The sequence below is a fragment of the Porites lutea genome, chromosome 7, assembly GCF_958299795.1.
Source record: "Porites lutea chromosome 7, jaPorLute2.1, whole genome shotgun sequence".
Taxonomy (NCBI): domain Eukaryota; kingdom Metazoa; phylum Cnidaria; class Anthozoa; order Scleractinia; family Poritidae; genus Porites; species Porites lutea.
Window position 1 is genome coordinate 7,456,750 of NC_133207.1, and position 23,019 is coordinate 7,479,768.

At 38.5% G+C, this 23,019-nt stretch overlaps 1 pseudogene; it reads left to right on the forward strand.

The window, feature by feature from the left end:
• Window positions 1-1,559: 1,559 nt before the first annotated feature.
• Window positions 1,560-23,019, forward strand: LOC140944375 (polycystin family receptor for egg jelly-like; annotated as a pseudogene).

Sequence of the window (23,019 nt, forward strand, 5' to 3'; positions counted from 1 at the left end):
CGTTTAAGAGTTTTCGTGTGGGGAAAACGGTTCGAATACCCCACGTAAGGATGAATAATTTTGTTTTCAAACGGAGAAAAAAGGCACCTTAATCGAAAGTATAGATGCTTGTGTAAGGCGCAATTAGCAAGACGCAAACAATTAAAAATTAGCAGGCAAATTAGTGGGCAATTAGCAGGTCAGTCATTTAAAAAAATGGAAGCGTATGGGGTATTTATTCTCTAATCTTATGCAGGAACAGAGACTTATAAACCCTTCTTTTTTTTTCCACTGGTCCTAAGCTGGGCCACGGCCATAGCAAGAGATATTTAATCATTTATTTACCTACCAATGTACTGTGTTAAGTAGGGTAAACTGGAATTCCTGGAAATAACACAGTTTGCAGTTAACGTCTTAAAATTGATTTGAGTTAGTGACAGGAAAACGGAATAGAAAATAATAATGGTGTGAAATATATATGTATAGTAACGATAATGATGATGATGATAATAGTGTATAAATCATAATTTTTAGTGATGGTAAAAATTCAGTCAGATTGCGAGAAACTATTTGCCTCATGTAAGGGAATCCAGGACAGTCTTGGATTCCGGATTTCACACTGCGGATTCCGGATTCGAGGTACTGGATTCCAGTATTTGTCATTGGAACTTGGATTCTGAATTACAATTGTTAGTGGGATTCCGGATTCCTTGAGCTGTATTCCGGATTCCATGAGCAAACTTTTCCTGGTTTCCGTCATCTGGATTCCCTTACATGGGGCGAAACCATCCAGTATAACTACTGTAAGAAGGGCCATGGCCAGTTGTAAATTCAAAAATTAATGTGCATTCTAGATGTGAATGAGTGTGACCATGGCACTTATGATTGTAACCCGGAGTTGGGGAGCTGTCAAAACACGATTGGTTCATTTACTTGTCGTTGCAAGCCTGGTTTTACTGGAGATGGTAAAAACTGTTTAGGTACAGTAATTTTTCTAGCCACTACTTACTGTAGCCATTCAACTTTACGACTTTAGAAGTGTCAAAGTTATGACAAAATCACTGACGCATCCCAGCCACTTTTTGGAAAATCTAATGGGAAAAATAAGCTGTCCAAGTTCAAAATATAGGAAAATATAGGAATTGTCTGCCAATATATAAGGCTGTTTACAGAATAAAAGTTAAAAGAGAAAAAAAAAAGAGAATTAAAAACAAATTAAAAGAAAATTAACAAAATACTATTTTTCCTTATGAAGAATTTTTATTTTGTTAATTCACAACAAAGTGGCTTCAAAGTGCAAAATGCAGATATCATAGGCAATTTAGGAACAGCTCTTGAAATATAGGCTTTTTATACGATCCTATACAAATTATAGGATGAATAGGAAATATAGGAGGTCTGGGATGCGTGCAAAATTTACAAGAAAATAAATATAGTCTAATTTCTCTATCATTTCCTAAGCGCTTCGTTCAGTCTGAAAACTTAGTGGATCCATGCAGCAACCTATAATGAGCTGTTCAGGCTATTTAACAGAACCGACAATTACGAGGCCAAATTTATTCAGTCGTTTATCGTAACAGATGGTCACGCAATCAAATTCTATAAATACCAGAACTAGATGTTTGTTTTGGTAGGATAGAGAATAGAAAGAGCGTTTAAACTTTAAGTCTGTGACTATTCACGCCTACATCTCAAAAGTAACGAGGGTTTCTCTCGCCAAAAACAAAAAAGAATTTATATGGTAAAAAATTTAAAAACTTCCTACCCGGGTCCTTAGAGATTTTTGAAACTTTTAAATTGTTGTTAGATCTGTAACATAAGCACTACAGGCCTCAAATTACTTTTTTTTTTACATTTGTTCTATTTCTCACCAGTTGTTATTTTCAAATACGATAAATACAGAAAAGTTTGCAAACTTCATATTTAGTGTAGCATTTCACATACTTACATGTAGTGGCAGATTTAAGAGCGGTCAATTACGTCACAACCCAATTACTTCGATGAGCAATTAACTAAATAGTGTCCCACACGTTCCGCTATAAGAAATACTGCCTTACTCAAATAAAGAATTTAAATTTAGCCAAGGCTAAAGGGGGAGCTCCCGTTAATAAATTTATAATTTACTTGAAACAATTAAATTGTAAATTATCATTGCAAAGAAATCCTTTTCGAGTTGAGTATGCAATCCGTTAAAGGATAGAAACTTGTCAGCGGAAAACGTAAAAAATACGTCATGGCTGATAACCTGAGCCCGCGAAGTGGTCATGTGATATTGGTCAGTGGTTAACAAAACCGACTTTTGATCTTTTTTTTGTACGCAGATTTGAATGAGTGCGAAAATAGTGAACATAACTGCCACCAATTTGGTATCTGCACAAACAATTTTGGTTCATTTTCTTGTCATTGTATGAGGGGATACACAGGAAATGGGACTTGGTGTGAAGGTGAGAGAGAATAGGAGCTTGGAACTTGTAGGGAATAACTGGATTCTGTAGTAAATATAATTATTAGTTGTTTTTAGTCAATCAATTAATCATCATTATAAATCATTTAATAAATTTCTATTTAATAAATCGACCACTTCTTTTCATGGTCTACACTCTTATAGACCATATGAATGACGTCATAAAACGTTCACAACTCAAGTGGAACCACGAGCCGCAGGCGAGTGATTTCACTGCAAAGTTTTGAGCATTTTATGGCGTCATTTCTATGGTCTATAAGAGTGTAGACCGTGAAAAATTGTGGTAGGTTTTTTTTTCTACAATAACACTGATTTTTAGTTTCCTGCGAAGTTTCTCGGAAAATGTTACGCGATTAGTTTTTACTGACCAATGAGCGCGCGAGGATTCGCGCGCCATATCATATTTATCAGTTTCGCTGACCAATCAGCGCGCGAGGATTCGCTCAGTTATTGTAAAATATCATTTGATTATTTATTTATTATTCATTGGGATGCGTTGTTGAACATGACTGTTTTGCTTTTTGTCTTTTTTATGGTTTCACGGGGTATCACCAAGCATTTATTCTTGTTTTTTGATAAACACGCACAGGACAGATAGATTACATTCAAAATATGTCATCATTCATTATCTGCTCTTGAAGCGTTTGAAGTAGAAAATATTTATCAGTCGCCATGCTCAGGTCTAGAACTAATGCAACGAGACATGCCGTTCATAAAGTCTAGAGCTTATCTTGTCAAATTTGAGCTAAATACCATTTAGGTAGTCAATATCAGTTAAAAATTCCTTGATGTAACTTGAATTTGCTTTCATAGACTGTCCAGAGTATTCCGTGTGTATTCAAACGACGCCGTTTTCCTGTGAATGTTGGCGCAAGCTCTTCTACCCTCGTGATCCAGAAGAACCAGTAGCGTCTAAAGGTTGTTATAGTCAAAGCTATTATAAAGGAAAAACCTCAAAGTTGAGAACACCTAACCTAAAATTTCGAAAATAAACCTCTCCGTGTATAAGCCCCTGAAACCCGTAACACAAAAAACCCTCCGTTAAATCGCCCCTCCGAATATAAGCCCCCAGGGGCTTGGAAATTGCCCTCAAATACAAAGTAAAACAAAGCAAAAACGGTAAATTTCCTTCCAACTATAAGCTAGCACAGTCGATTTTGAAACGCAAATTTCCCTCCCCACATAAACCCCACAGAATGATTCCCTCCAAAAATAAGCCTCTCAAAAAGGGCCTTTGAAAAATATAAACCCGGGGGTTACTCTCGAAATTTTACAGTATTCGTCATGTTATTAACAAAGAATGACGGATTTACGAACCGAGTTTTTTTAAAGATGGCTCATAGGAAATTTTTGATTAACTAAAAAGAGAGCATAGGCGTTGTCTTGGTGACAGATAATTTTCAAGCTATTTTGTTTTAGAACGTTTAGGGCAGAGACATATACACATAAGATCAAGACTAGGGCCTTCAGAGGAGATTAGGCAAGCTCCCTTTTGCGTCTCAGTTTCTCTCCTTATCCCCCAGAGACACAAGCTGCTGACTACGTGATTGAACACGATCTGCAGCTAAACTCTGCGAACAAATGATATCAGCACAAGTTCATTTACTGCGCTTTTCACAAACACGTGAACTCTAAAGTTCAAAAGCCGCCTTTACAATTGATTTTTCGCTGCCGGTAATCATAATTACAATCACAAGCAACCAACCTTGAAACACAGAAAAGCACAAAACGGATCAAAATACACCGATCTTAGATCACAAACCATGACCTTTTGAACCCGTATAAGTAAAGTTCTGTTTTCCAAGAGGTCCGCTAAGAAAATTGCTGGCAGCGAAAAAAGCAAACGTCAGTTGGTTTTGAACGTAAAAGTTTGCGTGTTTTTGAAAAGTGCAGTAAGGTTATCTTGAATGAAAGGTTACAGTGAACCCCGCCTTAAGGTCACCTCTTTATTACGGCCACTTTTTTGGCTGCCCGGTGAGACGACCATTCTGATTTTCTGGTAGAAAACTGTCGTTGAATATGGTCACCCGTTAATACGGCCATACTTTTTTGGCCCATTGGTGACCGTATTAACGGGCATATACTGTAATTGAAAGCTTTGTTTCGGTGCTTATTTATAGAATGTAGAGTTATTTGGCCTCTCGGAATGGAAAACATGATGATCACCGACAAACAAATAAGTGCGTCTTCCGAATACGCACATAACCTTGCAGCCATCTATGGGAGAGTAAATTCTAGAAATTGTTGGGTAGCTAAAAACCAGAACCGGAATCAATGGCTTCAAATTGATCTAGTCGGGCACAACTACATAGTAACACGGGTTGCCACTCAAGGAAGACATTGCAGATGTAGACAATGGGTAAAGAGTTTCTTTCTCCAGTACAAGGGACGTGATGACGAAACATTCCAGGACTACAAAGCACAAGGGGAGACAACTCGTAAGGTAAGGCTATTCAAACAAATGAAAAAGATAATAACCCATCATGTTAATTACTGGCGTTATACAAAGACGATTATCAGTCAATCAAATGATTTCGCCATTTCTGAGACTAAAATCCCCAGTTAATCATTTACGGCCAGCCGTCGTTGACCAAATTTGGAAGATGCGAGCAATATACCATTGATTCGATAGTATCTTGGCGTGGAAACGACGTTGATCGATCATATATTTACATGGAAAGGAGAGTGAACTAAAAACAATGCGGCCCATGGCTATCTGCTCTTTGAAGAGCATATGCAAGAAAAAAAATGTTTACATCCTGAAACCGTGCCAAGACGTAGGCCAAAGTTTCGACAGTCGCTCGGCGAGGAGGGAAGCTCGACGTTAAGAACTTAGAAATTCATTAATTTTAAATGAATAATAAAACAATCATCGAATTCAGCCTTTCTATGATGTGAAAGATTATGCTGATATCTTCGATCTGCATAATTTTTGCATCATAATTAATCAGTCTTATAATGATAAGCAGAAAAGAACTGTATTAGGAACTGTCTTAACATCACAAAATCTACTCTGAATTCCTAACTTTTACTTTGTTTCATCATAGGATTTTGTTGGAAACAGCGATGGCGACAGAGTGATATATCACAATCTTGCTCCACCAATCATCAAGGCCCGTTTCATCCGCTTCCGACCAACGCGTTGGAATCATTTCATCGCAATGAGAGTGGAACTCTATGGCTGCAAAGGTACCGATAATTTTAAATCGAACGTTGCGATTCCAGTGACATACACGCATATTTGTAATCTTTCCAGAATAGGCTTTTCAAAGATAATAATTAGGCTACTTTTAAGTACAAAAGGCAGCAAATTACATTGTACACTAATTGACAAATTTTAACTGTCGAAAGAAAAATATATATTAAGTAAATAAATAAATAAATAAATACATTATTTAAAACCTAACACAAATAATATATATCCTCCAACTAAATTGCAACATACATATTATTCAACTCAGGTATAGGAAGTAGCTAATAACGGTGTGTGATTTAGGCCATTCGTTTGACTTCAAAATTTGGTAAGAAGGAAAACTATGCTGAAATGTGGTGGTGTTGATGACAAAATAATCTAAAAAGCAACGAGGGGAAGCGAAATAATTGACTTGTGCAGAAGCAAGAATGTAAGTGAAATACCGCAAATCCCCTATTAAGCCCCCCTATCTAATAGGCCCTCCCTTTTTAGGGGAAGAAAGTTAATAAGCCCCCCTCCCCTTCCCATTATTATTCTTCACTAATAAATGATAGACTGTACAAAATTGAAATCCTATTAGATTTACCTTTCTCTTCCTTTCAGATCCTTCTAGACAACAACAACAATCTTTCTTTATAGTGTCTCTCTTGCCTACAAATAAATTACGACAATGAAAAAATATATATATATAAAAAAGATCGAGTACTGGTTGCATGGAATAACCATAGGCGCAAGCAGAGCCAGGCAGCTAGTTGACATAATGAAATATTTTACAGGTCAGCAAGATATAAGAAGAGCGCACGATAGCTATTACAGCTAATAGTCTAGTAGTCTAGTAATTATAGTCTAGTCTAGTGTGTATATATGTACCATTTATACCCTTAGAATTCTTTGTTTTTGGCAGTTGATATACCAGAGGTGAGAATTACAAATGCTGGACCACAACCTGATAAAGCGATGAAATTCAGACGTGACGAGACAAGGCAATTTGAGGCGTGGTTTGACCCCGACGACCAAGAAACAAGAAAAGTGACGTTCAGCTGGTCCATTTTTAATATTACTTATCCACCGCTTAATATTTCAGCAAATAATCATTCGTTAGCCCCAAACCTTGAATTACACATAAGAAGACGAATGCTCACAACTGGGCTAAAACTGGTCATTTTTGAACTAATTATTGAAGGAGGAGAACTGGCATCAAGAGATTTTGCCTTTCTGGACGTTCATGAATCTGCTCTTGTGGCGTCCATCACGGGAGGATCGGAGGTTGCGAGGTCCATCAAAAAACCAGTTACTGTAGATGGTAGCCGATCTTTTGACCCAGAATATGAAGTAGAAACAAATGCAATGACCTTTTCTTGGTTCTTTCTGGAACCCATAGACAATGGATACATGTCGGGAAGGATAAATGGCTCGGACACAAACTCCTCTTTCACGAGGCAACTCGAGACACTTAACACAACATCAGCAATGGCTTTGAACGAAACACGAAACAGATCTTCTCAGACTTTCTTAAAAGCTCTTGAATACTTTGAAACTCACATGGGTCACATGCCCGTGGTGCTTAGAACTGGTGTTTTTAAAGAACACGCAACTTATGGAAAGATCATTTTAAATAATGCACAACTGATCACCAATACCACATATTACATAATTCTAGCGGTACAGTCAGACCGAAGGATTGCACACACAGTACAAACCTTGCACCTCCGTGATGAAGAAATGGTTGAAATTGGAATTAGGTAAGTTCTTAATTCAGTAAAGTGACATGATATACAGACGGTAGTACATTCATTTTTACACCAAATTAGCAAATATTTATTTCAGGCGGAAACTTAAGCCTGGTTTTGACTAGCGCATAAGCATAAGCACATTAGTAAGCAAGTGAAAACTGGGTGGACATAAGCATAAGCATAAGCACAAGAAAAACAGACGAGTTTGTTCTTCTTGTGCTTGTTCTTATGCTTATATCGTAGCTTTGACTAGTTAAAACGGGTCGACATAAGCACAAGCATTAGCACAAGGCCGTGGGTCAATCATAAGTCACCTTGACCCAGACCTTCTGCGAACATATCAAAACATATCAAAAGCAATATGGGGGACTCTTCGTCCGCCATCTTGTTTATCATCGGGTTGAAGAGAAATGGTATCGAGAATTGAGTCAAATACGCCATTCTGCGCGTGCGTATGTCCTTATGCTTATGCGCTAGTGAAAACCAGGCTTTATGGCTAGTTATTTAAACGGAGTTTAGCCAGTGTTCACATATCCCAGTTGGGGGGGGGGGGGGGGGATCGAGGAATTTTTGATTGGGGTGGGAGGAGGGGACAAAAAATGGTTCAGAAAGGACTGTTGAACTTTTTTTGTGGCAAATTACTTCTCGCAGAAACGACCACGTGTCTCTCAATCTGTGAAGGCCAGTTGCCGTTGGCGCGGGAAGTACTGCTTTGCAAGCAGAGGCGAACAGATCATGGGCGGGTACCCAAAAAAACCAATAACATTTTTGAACATCCCTTTTATCTTAACAGCGCTAGGTTCATGAATATTTGTGGTGTTGACTAGAAAAGCATTAATCTTCTTTAAATAATCGATTACTTGGGTCTATTTTAACATCGTAAAACGAAAGGTTTTGCCCAAATTTGAGTGTTATACCAGGAAGGAGTCTTTAAAAAAAAAACACCCCCAATGCCTGGAAAGGAATCACAACCGAGCAAACCGTCCTGACAACCACTTAAAACTCTAACCCAGTCATTAAATACATTACCCAGTGTATGCTCCCATTTTTCATATCCTCCATTCCTCGTTCTTATTTTAGCAACATTCCCTTCCTCTAAATTTGTCTAAAACACTCAAATTTTTCATTATCTTGCAATAGGTGCGTCCTAAACTGTGCTCCTATGGTCAGCTCGTCATCTACTATTTCTTTGAGATCCCTTTTTCTCAGTCCTTGTAATGAAAATGGTTGTTATACCTCTTTGATATACAACTGGAAAATGTTCAGAAAAGGAGGAAATTCCTCACATTTCGTATGGACTTATGAAACAGACTTGGCACGCTATCTCCTAACCAAAGTGGATTCTAAGAATTTGGTTCTGAAACCACAAGAGCTTTCACCCGGTTTCGAGTATCGTTTAACCGTCGATGTGCGATCTCTATTTGGTGAGCGCGGATGGGCAGAATACCAATTTAAAACATCTGAAGCCCCTGCAGGAGGGTCATGCAATGCTACGCAGCTGGAAAGCGACGTGCTGCAAATAGGGCTAAACATTTCTTGTGAAGGATGGGCTGACAGTGACCAACCACTGATGTATGAATTCTATCGTAAATTAGATGATGGAACATTCGATATGCTGTGGTATGGCTCTTTATCTCATTGTATCGTGCATCTTACGCCATTGGCGCCTGAATTTAAGGTGGATCTTAAGGTTGATATATTAGACGCCCTTGGAGCAGTGACTGAAGAATTTCTACAGATTCAAGTAAGAAAGTAAATATCTAACCTAATTTATTAACAGAATTAATGAAATTCGTTTTGGAGTGTTTATTCACTATCAAGCAAGTTTCAGTGCGAAGGCATTTCCCTAGGGGCTTTTCTCTTTGCCCACCCCTATTTTCTAATGGTAACGCTCTGGGGGCGAGGTTGGGAAAATATTACTGAAATCAAAGATGTTCTGAATCATAAGTGATCCCTTACAAACTTAAGAAAACAGGAAATACAAAAAGTTAAGTGAAGCAAAATAGCTCAAATTTTTTCCGATCACGTGATCAATTGTGCCAGAGTTTGCGTATTGCATCTTGTTCAATCTCGGATTCGAAGTAAGGAATCTAATACCCACGTTGACCTTCTATATAGATCTCTAAATGGCCTTAGACTTATCAATGGATGGACTAGATAGCCATCTATTTACATAATGTGGTGATATCTTAACCGAAAGCATTTTAAATTTGTGCACTTGTTTTTACAGATATTACAACAATAACGCCTCCCATTTAATAAACGTCCCCACTTAAGCACCTTAAATTTAACAGGGCGTCTATTAGGTCATTTACGGTACACGCAAAGTTACCTGAAATTTGGAACTCATATGTAATCATGAAGTCTGGAGCAGTACAGATGCGAATTTTAAAGAACACCCTAAAATAGAAACTAGCTGGCGAGATGAATGCTACATGTAATTAACTTTTCCTTACAAAATATACGCTTTGGTGTTTAGCCTGAGAAAACGGCCAGCATTTCGCGACGCCATCATTGGTTTCTCCGCAAAGTGACGTCTGATGTAGGTAGTACTTCTGATTGGTTGAAAATTTGCTTCATTCCATGAGAAGCACTACCCAGATCTGAGTAACGACGAGTTATAAGGATTGGAATTTCTGCGCTCGTTTGTCAAAGGTCATTTCACGAAGAAACCCGCAGTAGGGGCGCGGCTGTTTTCTCAGGCTACGCAATGTAGAGTGCTTTAATAGCTGATTCCATCCAACATTTAATAATGCAGTATCAGATCACCCTCAGATTAATGTTTCCCAGAACTCATAGGGGGTTGAAACGTGTAACTCGCGCTCAATGCTTGTAAATATCAGTCATTTTTTTAGTACCATGCTGTGGTCTCAAATAACGCAATAGGTTTAACAACAACTTTGCACGCACATCACGCTTTTTTGCTCATTTCGTTGCTGTTACTGCACGACTACGACGTCAAAGTGCCTAATTTCACCCCTTGTAGAGGGCGAAAACACAAGACAAAGCCTTTCTTTTTTTCCCTTGAACTTCGATGTAGTCTTTAGTTTTTAACCCCCCAAACATTTGCTAACATTCGACGATCTGAACAAGGTGGGATACGCGCAACAAAGTTGAAGCAGCGTGAATTCACTTTAAAGTGACGTTTTTGTAGGCGTTGCCGTCGTTTTTGCTTAAGCTGCCTATTTTTTGAGTGAATGCGGTTATGTGGAGATAAATTAACTATCACGTTGTAACGAAGTTCTTTTGGTCAGTTATCTTTTTCTTCTCCATCCAAATAGGGTACTCGCGTAAATGAATACTAACGAGTATCGGACAAGGCAAACATATGAGAATAATACGTTTCAATCCCTTTTTGAGTTTTACTTCTCTTTTTTAAAAGGTTTTTTCGCCACCTGAACCAAAGAATGACGAGATGATTTATGAAGCGTTGAAGCAAATGGCTGACGACATGGATCGTTTCTTGATGCTGGATCAATCGAACCTGGTCATTAGACGAGCAGAATCTCTTCTCGATTCGGCTAAAATGGCCAAAAATCGGATCAATGAAATTTTCCATGAATGGGTAACGACTTACTTTAATTATTATCAAGTTCTCTTTTTAACTTAACTGCTTATACTGCACCTGAATGGAGTGCGAGAGCAGACGCCTCTTTCGGTTCCTGTTTCACTCGCCGAAAATGGTGTCTGTTGTCATCGCAGTCTAGCACCTAGGACACTCGGGGTCCTTTCCTTCCGTATTTACCTCAAAGAAATGTCTGCGTAATATCAAAACAGAAAGTACGTTCCATATTGTCTATTTGTAGAATCAAAGAAAAACCCGCGTTTACCTCTAGATTTTGCATTGTTTGTTGCTGCTGAAAAAGAAAAAAAAAATTGCGGGTCTTTCTTTACTGCATTGTGGTGATCATGACTTCCATCATCTACTACTTTAGGTCATGTTCACACGAAAACCATACAGGATAGGGCCTCCCAGTGTTCACTGATAACAACGGTGATTTCGGGGCAATTACCGTAACAGCGCTACGCCAAACGAATGGATAGTCACATATCGGACAGGTCACTATACAGGATAGCTTTTAGTGTCGGCACGTAAAGCTATTCAGTATAATGCGAACATGGCCTTAATGTTTACATTCTAGATAATGCCAGGATTAGCTAGGCTAAATATCATACTACGTGGTGGTATGAGTATTGATTGCTTCCGTTCCCTTTTGCACAAACCCGAGCTGTATTTGGTAAGAATTTATTATCGTGTTCCTTTCCTGAGGTAACAAATCATTTGAAGCCACGCAAAGACAGCTCAAGTGTTTATTTGTCAAAATTTAAGAGAAACCTTGAGGACACTTTTTTTTGTACGTGTCCCAGTGATGAGAAGGTACTCACGCACACACAGTCACCAGCCTATCGCCTCACTGCGCTTGATGTACTTGGAAAGTGACTCAATAACCACAATCAAAACTTAAGAATGATTTAAGAGAGCAGTTAATAATTTAAAATACTTCTCAAGCATTAGTTTTCAAGGACTGAAAAACGTCTCAAAACATAAGCATTATTTCCTATTTAACTCTAGTAGCCATGTTACTCATGTTGAAAGTTCCCAAGTTATATTTTTTATTTCACATAGAAATGATATATTTATCTTTCTAATTTCCTTGCAGGTCATTGAGCACGTTATTTCCAGGGTTACTAAAGTCAACGTGGAGAGCCTTGAACGGCTATTTCAGGTTGCAATTATGTTGGGCAAAGCAACGGAGGACATCGACAAATTGACTACTAAGAACATGGTAACCTATAAAACGCTCTCTGTTTTAGTCACTGGAAACTGCCTCACATAAATCGAGAGAACGTGATTTAAATAACTCCGAAGATCACACTTGCGAAAACATGGTCCCCAGTAATTTTGAAAATATAGGCTTATATAATAGGCTTTTTCGACTGGCCTTTTTATCCTTTCTCCCTTAATTGAGAACAAAAGATCTTTTTAGAGAGTTCTAGTTCAAAGCAGAGACCTTTAGTTTCGAGGACGAAGACGACTGAGACGACGTGATTAAACTTAAAGACATCCCGGAAATCTTCATAGTAATTGAAGCACGACTTCTTCCCATTGAAAAATGTTAAAACTTTTAACATTTGACAGCTTGTTTCGCCAATACATTTTCGCAAAAACTCGCAGTGACAAATGTCATGTTTTCCTGCCAAAATGAGGCTGTTCACGCGAGCGCACTACTAACTATTGAAAGAATCTCGCTTGCGCAGTCGTCCTCGTCGTAGAGTCTAAGGGCACCAACTGAAATTTTCTAGACGGCTGAACTCATCTAGTAGGTTAACGCGGTAAACATCATGCAAATTTAAAGAAAAAAACAAACAAACAAAAACAAAACGGTGGAAGGTAAGTGCAAGTGCAAATTTTTGGGCAGTTTCAGAAAATGGAAGCCGGCCTTGCTGCTATGACAGGTTAACTTTTAAAACGGTATTCCACGTTCTGCAATAAATATCGTTATAATATTGTACCAAAATGCTTTGATTTTCCAGCGTACGGTTTTAGTCAAACTTGATGACATGAAAGGAGTGCTTTTACTGAAAGCCAAGTATAAAACTGACACAAGACTCATCAAGGAAGGGGTCCGGTCTTACTTGTACTGTATCAGCAACATGAAAAAAGCTACATCTGAGTCATTTGAGGGAAACAGTACTGGAAGCTTTTCACTATCGAATGAGGTAAATACCACCGTGGTAATAGTATTCTTTTTTCTCTACAGAATATAAAAAAAATGTCAAGAGAAAAGAATAATAATAAATAAAGAGAAATGGGAAGGTACTAAAACTCAGTAATAAATATAAAATAAAAAGGTGGATTCTTAAATAACAGGATGCAATGGAAAAAATAGTGACACAGATAAACAAGTGGTCAAAACACAGACACAAACACTGATTCACATGAAAGTAGTATCTTTATGTATATATAGTATGAGTAGTATTGGGATAATAATGATTGAAGTGGAATTCTGTAAAGCCTAGAGCTGATAGGCCAACAGTCTGAAGTGTACTGACCAAATCGTCATGATCTCCTGAGTCTTCTCAAAATGGTTTTAGAGAACATGCAGCTTAAAGTGGGACGATTTAAAATAGAAACTGCAGGAAATCAGGAGAAAATTTGAGTTTCCAATGGCTGTACCGTAACTTTCCTACCTCTTTCCTTATTATTCACACAAAACATTCGCCGCGTCTGATTCCTCGGTCTGCACAATTCTTCACATCACATACACGAAGAATTTAGTAATATTGGTAATTATTTTTAACGCTGACTCAAGCTTGTAAATCAATTTTCTCTTAGGAAAAGCGGAGAGCCGAGATGCGCTTAGAGCTACATGTACTGACAGATGTAATGACCAACACAATGCTTTCACTGAAACAGCCTGGAGAAGAATATTCCGCGGTAAAAAATAAGCTTCAATCCACTGTTCTGGGGAGAGAGGAGGTAAAGGATATAACACGACTGGCTGTAAAGGATAACGAGCGAGGCGCAGGATTTCAACTCCCCGAATTCAGCAATAAAACAATGGCTGAAGTATTTGCAGAAACTCCCGAGGTGGGAGTTCAGGTAAATTATGGATCAGAGCGTTTTCACATGACGTCGCGGCAGCCATGTTGGTGTTCCAAAGTAATGAAACGGCGGCCATTTTGGTTTCTCAAAAAAATCCTGTGGGAGTTGAACTCTCTTCTTATGTGGATGCTTTCGTTTCTTTCCAATTAATTTGCATAGATGCTGACCACGTGAGTGAAAACCCTCAATATATAGAAGGTCTGGATCACCTTTAAAAATCGCAGACAGCGATTCATGTGTTTAATCTTAAGCTAAGATGACTAAAATGCATTTCACACCTTACTGTTCAATTTTGCTGACCAGCAAAATGGATAAAGTTAAAGATTTCTAATAACTTTCTTCGAGCACTAAAATGTCGTATTTGATTTGTTGCCTAGATGATCACCTACGAATTCATTCCCCAGCTGTCAACTAACAGCACCAATCATATCAATTCCAAAATCGTCAGCGTGGATTTGAAGAATGACCAAGGCCATACACTGCAAATTAAAGGCTTACCTTCTAACATCGCTATCACAGTTCCATTCTCGCAAAACGCAAACAATACAAACTCTACTCCAGTTTCGAAACGATTCTTAAGTCCTGGAATCATGAATCATCACATCGTTAGCGTTGAACATGAGTACACCGAACTGCATGCAGCCATAAAATTATGCCAACAGGCATATTTTACGGTTTACATTAAATATGGAAAACAACCATCTGAAAATGATTTCGATGACGTGGTTTCAATAATTGGCGAGAAAAATATATCCGATTCAGGCTGCGGTGGTAATGAAGACGACTTCGCTGTCCGAGAAATTTGGTTCACTGCAATCAAACCGGGGAACTACTACTTTGGTCTTCGACTGGATGAAGGAAACACAGCTATCCAATCAAGAAACAGGCGTTCGCTGATGTCTGCAAGTCTGTCACATGACAGATGCGTCACCTTCAAAAATCCCCCTCCAACCCCACCACCAGAACTCGTTGTCATCGAGCCCATATACGACCCTCAAACGTCTGTAAACTACAGTTTTTATGTGGATACCATTTGGTGTGCTTTTTGGTCTGAGAGCGAAGAAGTGTGGTCAAATGAGGGATGCATAGTAAGGGCGATCAATTTGAAACCTTGGAAAGTGAAACAAATCAGGGGCACCCAAAGACGTTTTTTCAGTAAAATAACGGTTCGAAGAAACAAATATTGGCTACAAGATAATTTCTGGACAGCTGTTTCACTCTCCTAAGATATGTGGGTTTTTTCAAGTAACTTATACCTAGAACGATTTTGGGAGGTTGTGATTTCACAAAATCGATATACGAAATGAAGGCCCCCTAGAATTTTCTAATGAAAGTACGACTGGACCCATTAGGGGTTATATTTCTCAAGGACAGCTCCTTATTAACCAAAAAGTCTTCTAAAGCATAGAGAAAACCATTTGAGACACTTGTGAGCCATTTGAAAACATTCCGTTGTTGGGTGCCCCTGTTTTACATCGTTTTGTCATGTAACGGCAGATTTCTACACAAGCCTACACTCTTTGGGTGAACAACTTTAGCTTTACATTATAAATACGCCCTAGACCTTCTTTTCAAAACTAGCTAGAACCTCTTCAACTGAACTGGCTTCAACCTCTCCCCTAAGCGTTCTTAGAAAATGGGAGGGGTAGGTTCGAATGGCTGGATAAGTGTTGCCAGTTAATTATTATGGTTAATTCATGGCTAATTACTGTAAGGGCAAGCATACTAAAAACAACTGTCATAACAACAAAAAGTATCTTCTCACAAAGCCCTCGTAAGGGACGTCAAGTCAAATCCAAAATATTCTGACTGAGTATCGTCTTACTGAAAGCCGAGTGGTACGCCTTTCATTCATAGGGGGGTAGCAATTCAAGCAGTACATCTCTGGAATGTCTCTGTAATCACTTGACCTCTTTCGGTGGGGAATTCCTTGTGGCACCAAACGCCATCGATTTCGATGCAATCAAGCGGACAATGGAAAACTTGGATCCTGGTGACTTGTTAGTCCTGATCGCTGTCTGTGTTGTATGTTTGGTATATTTTCTAGTTCTAGTTGCCGCACGCCGAGCTGACAAAAGAGATGCTGCTAAGGTATCTTCTCTAACGATATTTTACAATTCTTGTTTGCAACCACGTGACAAGGCGGCACCGCCATATTAGTTTAAGAAACACTATTTTTTTTGCATAATTTGCATTAAAAAATGTTTCTTTCCCAGAGAGGAGAAACACTTTTGTTCTTGTCAACCAACATTGCTGCCGTGACGTCACATGCAAATCAACAATAGGAAGTTTAAGCAAAGACGTGTTTTAGCGACGCACGTTAACCGAAAGTGGACTTTTGCATTCTTGGGCAGTGGTTTTGCCCAAATGTATTTGGCAAATCGATTCTGCCCTGTTCGCACTATGGTAAACTTTTTTTTTTTGTTTTTTTTGCAAAAAAATATGTCAACAGAAAGCCATTTCTAGAGCAAACGATTTTTCTCACCTACCAGAAAATTTTCTCAAGTGTTACCAAGCTTCAAAGATGTGGTCGAGTAGATTTGGAGGCCTACAGTTTTTGTCAGACAAAACAATTCTTTGTTCCTTCCAACTATACTTCGTTGTGTCATCTTAGTTCGCGAACATGACCAATTAAGGTTCCTTTAATTGACAGCTCTGGTTATACGAAAAACTTTGCGTGTCTCAGACACTAAGCGAAAACGGAAAATTGGTGATTACAACAGTTTGAAATTTTTTGGAAACACCAAACTCTATTTTTTTTGACGTAGCGTGAAAAGGGCCTTAAACGTATGTACGTACCTCAAAAACGTCTTTTCTTAAACTTCCTAACATGTTATCTATTTAACATTCCCAGACAGCATGATTAATAGCAGCAGCCGAAAAAGCGCACTATTAGTAGCAGATAAGTAGGTAAATTATTTTTAAATAAGTTTTTGCACTTTTTTATGTCAACATGAGTGCTAAGAAGGTATCTTGATCTTTTGAATCAGATTCGTTGGGGAACTTATTCATTGTTACGAAAGTAATCAAAACACTTGGACTTAAGACTTTTTAAGAATAAGTTCCCCAACGAATCTGATTCAAAAGATCAAGATACCTTCTTAGCACTCATGTTAACATAAAAAAGTGAAAAAACTCATTTGCTGTGTCAAGATGAAGCACGTTTACAAGTAATTTTTGCTCATGCAGAACAAAGAAAACCTGTCTAATTTGTCTTTCAGGACGGCCCTATTATACCAGTGACCCATAATGATGATTGCGAATATGAATACATAGTATCTATAACTACGGGCGCATGGAGAAACTCAGGAACCTCGGCTAATGTTTCGATGGTCCTTTATGGTACAGAGGGTGTGAGCGACGTCATCAACCTCGTGGATGGATGCCTGGAGGAAAGGCAATTTTTCGCGCAAGGAAACACGGACAACTTTTTAATATGTCTACCGCAACCTTTGGGGTCTCTAGTTAAAGTAAAAATTGGACACGACAGTTCTGGAAATAATGCATCTTGGTTTCTTAGTGAAATTGCAGTTATAGATAGTCAGACAGGCGAAAAGTGGATCATAAGCTGCTATAAATGGCTAGCTCTTGATAAGGATGATGGAAATACTACAGTGATGTTTTATGTTGAAAACGCAGACAGTGAAATAGGTTTTAAAAGAAAATTTAACATTTTACAAAAAACAGGGATCGCCGACGATCACTTGTGGTGGTCTGTTGTTTGCAAGCAACCCAAGAGTTCCTTTACGCGTGCGCAGAGGGCATCTTGTTGTTGCTGTTTTCTTCTACTTTTCATGGTTACGTCAGCTATGTTTTATGGACTAGAAAATCCAGACCAACAAACCATCAGAATAGGACCATTTAGTGTTATTCCAAGCCAAATGATAATTTCAGTGCAAACAGCTTTGATTACTGTGTTACCGAGCGTTCTTATTACAATGCTTTTTCGTAAAAGTGATGCTAATCGGGCCCCAAGAGGTAGAAAAGACCATTACATGAAAGACAAAAGAAGAAAAGAGTGCAAACTACCATACTTTTGCGTTTATATAGCCTGGTTTATATGTGTAGGTACTGTCATCGCCTCGGCTCTTGTGACTGTGTTCTATTCACTCGCTTGGGGAGGAAAAAAGTCTGCCCGATGGTTGTCTTCCGTTGTCATGTCACTGACTGGTGATGTTCTTATTTCCCAGCCGATCAAGATAATTATGATATCCGTTGTTGCTGCTTCGCGATGTGGTCGGACCAAGGGTCTTCAGGCAACGACACACGACACTGATGATAAACCATTGTTTGAAATGCCCTCAGATCAAATACAACAAGCAAAGGAGTTTAAAGTGAAAGAGAAAAGGATGTTCAAATTTATAAAGGAGTTAGCTTTTCTTATTTTGTTTGTTTTATTGTTGATGATTGTCTGTTACGGCGACAAAAATAACCATCGATTCAAACTGACGGATAGCACGGCAAAGAGCGCTTATAAATTTGACCAGGTTTGTGTTAACAACAGCAACAACAATCTCTTAAACCAACTACAAAAAAAAATAATAATAAAATAAATTAATTAATAAAAAACAAAATAAAAAAAGCAGTTGGTATTACGGATTTTTACTTAGACCGGTTTTTAATTATAGCGGGGCTCCCGCGCGCGAAGCGCGCGTGGGACAGAGCCCCATACTCATGGAATATGGTCAACCTCTTTTCGTTTGGTTGTCACGTGATTGACCGAGCGTACGTACGTACGTACGTACGTACGTACGCGTCTACAGATTGTACGGGTGGGGTAGGGGAGACTATCAAAAGGAAGGGAGGGGTGTCTCAGGCGCGTCTTGGCAAGTCCACATCTTTAATATAGGATTTTAGGACATTCACAATATGGTCAATTGACAGCTGTCAAAACAGGATAGCCACTGACCAGTATCCCATGACCATATCGCGGGCTCATGTGTCAACTCATCGAGGTGACGTGATTTATTTGGAAGCCGTCCGCTCACCAGTTAATTGTTTTACTAGATCGCGAACAATCTTCAATCTCATACTTTTACTAGTTAAACTGATAATGCACACATATTGGACATCAATGTTTTGATCAATTGACAGCTGTCAAAACAGGGTACCCGCTGACCAGTATCACTTGACTGTATCGCGGGCTCAGGTGCCGACCCATCGAGGTCAAGTATTTTTTTTGAAGTTATCCGCTGACAAGCTACTAGTTTTCAAGTGATCGCAGGCTCAAGTTCAAGTTTTTTCTAAATTCATATGAAGTATGTTGTGTTTATGTGCTACACAATTAAAATTTTGATTGCAAACTGACCTTGGACGCGAAAATTCAGCCAGCTGTTACAGGCAGGGAAGACAGTTGCTTTTGACTTTTCTCACCATGGTCACGCGTTGGTCACGCTCTACGTCCAATTTTTATGCTCTGATTGGTCAAAATTTGACAGGTGAGTTCATGCGGAAAATTTATGCAGCATCTTGAATCTTGTTTACTTTGACAGCTGAAGCTGACAGGGTTTTGTGTCAACTTGTGATGTTTTTAAGTGTCTTTTTCCGCTGGATGTGCAAAATGAAATTCAGCTGCTATCAGGAGTCCTCTGTTATTCATGGCTAGTTTGTTTATTGGGTTTTTGGTTGAGGAATACGTCGCTTGTCAAAGTCGGAAATCCGATTTCGGATGGCGTCGTTTTCGTTTTCACCTTGCTTGATGCGTAAGAGGATTGCAAAGTCTGAAGCGATACTGGCTTTTCTTGATACCTTTCAGGAGCTGCATCTCGAATGGTAAGCCAGAGAAATTATTGTATTTGATGTTTGTTTTTTTGGATCTAATTTAATGAAGTCGAGCGGAGTTTATGCGGTCATTTAGTTTATGCACGTTTGTAAGATTTGAGATAATGATCTGACCGAGTTTCAGGTTTGATATAAGCTTACAGAACTTTAAAAAGCCTTTAGACAGTTTCTCACCGCAAATAGAAAGAAAACGTTCCAAAGAATATTTAGTTATAATTCTGGCCGGAAAAGAAAGCTTTGAGCGATTTTCTTGCCTCGAGTTCGTCTTTGAAAAAAGCAAACACCGGGAAGCCGGCTTAAAACATAAAGTTAAGCTTGAAGCTTGAAGACTCAGGATTTTTAGGGATACTTTAATACTTGTCTTCCTGAATGAAATTTGTTGTTTCTGTATATGTTTCACCGAATTATATTTCTTTTATTCATTGTTAGTAGTCTCTCGTGTAATTTTAATCGCTGTGCCGATTGTTTTCAGTCGTTCAGTGAACATCGCTTGCAGGAGTACATGTACTCAAAATGCCGCGCGTTAATAAACCATTAAATAAAAAATAAACAGAATAAATTCTTTGTAATGTTGGAGCGTAACTCTGTTAATGTTCATTCAAACACTCGCCACAGCTCGCACTACAAAAGTGAGAACCGGGTGGCCGTATAGGTGATTTTGGAAATTTTTTTAACAGTTTATGAATATTGAATGAGTGCAATTTGTATTGTGAAATACTGCTTTCTGTCCGAGGTCTGCCGGTATGATAAAAACAGTGCATCATACTACTGTTTCACCTCAGATGTGATGTATAAATGGTATAAAAGGTTGGTTTACACGCACCCAGATTTGTTGACAAGATTTTGCAAAGTAAACTTGTCGAACGCAAAAAAGTTGGCCTGATTTTTTTTCCACTAATTAATCTACGGTGGCCAAGAGCCATTATGGCTCTTAAATGTGATCGAAGATGATTACCAGTTTTTGGGTGTACATATGAGGCTATCAGCTCGATGTAAGATTTGGTTCACTCTTGGGCTGTTTGCAAATTATTTTTCTCTAAAATCAGGTAGCCTTTTCCTCAAAAATCACATAAATGTGCTCTAAAGTTAACTGAATTGTGGAATTCGAATACAAGTTTATTGTTTAATTTAAATTATAAATTTATTAATGGGAGCCTCGCTTTTAGCCCTGGCTAAATCTATATATTAACGAGAAATTCCTTTGCTTTACCAAGAAAACACGGACTGCTTTCCAATGTCAATTCCTAAGCAAGTCTTGCCAAAATTTCTAGTGGTCGCTAATCCGATGTTAAATTTACCTGGACCACTGTTGAAAACAACTTTTTTTCTTAGTTGATTTTTAAGACTTACTATGTCCAGACATCAAAATGTGTTACGACAACCCCAGGTTGTCGTAATTCATTGAGACCGAGTGGTGACCAGTATCAAATTCTCCTCACAGACTTCAGAGCAAAATCGAGCGGGGAAGTTATGAGATTTAAGGCAATAATCGAATAAATAGCCTAAATAGCCTACATAATTGATCTTTTGACATCATCTCTATAAAAAAAAAAATTAATAAATAAAAAATGATGAAAACCAGTTAGAAGAATAAATGTGTTGATATTATGGCTCAAAAGGGCCATTAACCCTGCTTTGAGCAACCCAACCGAGGACGCTTTCCAGGCAAGAAAATGGAGAAAGGATACATTAAGGCGAAAAATACTCACATTTGACAGGAAATACACGCCACACATCCCTCTGTCTATCTGGCAATATAATATAAAACTTTAATAGTTTTAGTAAAACAGCTTGGTGTTGCGTTCTTACTCTTAGCTAAATGACTTCTGTTATCAATGACGTTTTACTTTCAGATTCGAAATGTTACCCATTTTTGGCGATGGATGAAGACCAGCTTTATATCTGCCATCTTCACAGGGGATTGGTATAATGATCAGCAAGAGGAAATTGAAGAATATATCGGTAATAAACGTTCCATTCTGGTAGGAATGCCACGGTTGAGGCAACTCCGAGTTGTAAAAGGTATTATCTGAGGATTTGCCTGATATTTGTTCGCTGTTTGCGCTATACATTTTTTTTTCTTTTTTCCTCACATTTTCTTTAATCTTGTTGAATTGTTTTTTTTTTATTATGGAAGCTATCGTTCATCGTGTTATGTGTGCGATTCTGTGCTTTTATTGCTTGCCTCGCGATGTTTCGACCGGGTATTGCTAGTCTTTAAAAAGCGATTGTCGCGCTTTTTAAACCAGTTTCCTTTCTCTATTTTTTTTATTCCACAGATTCGTGTGATGTCCCTGGTGTGTTTAGAAACAATATTTCCTTTTGCCATGACTTCTACTCTCACAAAGAAGAAGACAAGGATGACTGCTGATCAATAACAGGATATTTCAACCGATCGTTTCTGTCATGCCCAGAGAACTGGGAGTACAGCACAGACGATGAAATCGGTAGCTTTGACACTTAGGGTTATTTCGCTACATACAATGGAGGGGGGTACATAGCCAATCTAGGATACAACGAGTTTACAGCCAAAAATGTTATCGACGATTTAATTGCAAATGACTGGATCGATCGCCAAACCAGAGCAGTAATAGTAGAGTTCTCATTGTACAACCCTTCGAGCAATCTCCTTGCGGTGTTGTCATATTACTACGAAGTTCTTCCTTCAGGATTTGCTGGAACTTTCAAAAGCCATGGAATAATACCTCTTAAGCCAACACATTCACATGCGCATAATGTCTACTTGTTTTTTGTACTTCTTTTTGGCGTCTTTCTCGTTTGCTGCTTCTTCAAAGAATGCGTTAGACTTTTTCGGCAAAGATGTTCCTTTTTCACTTCTGTCTGGAGTTGGTTGGAGCTTCTTCAGATTCTATCCGCATCTTGTGCACTACTTCTTCAATGGGAAATATTTAAAGAGCTGACAAGAACATTTGCGAAATTGAAGGAGAATCCTTTCGTGACAATAAGCTTTCACCAAGTGTTAATGCTGTCCGAAGCTGAGACTGCTGTGATCTGCATAACAACTGCCTTTGCAACCCTACGTCTTCTGAAATGCTTTTATTTTAATGCGCACGTCATAAGGTTTTCTTTGTTTATGAGACGCCGCTTCACGTCTATCGCGTCTTTCTTTGCAATATTCTGTGTCATGTTTACCGGGTTCGCTCTATTAGGAGTTATTGCATTAGGCTCTGAATATTCAACTTTCTCATCTTTCACCACAGCTTTTGTGACTCAGTTTCTCATGACAATCGGAAGTAGATGA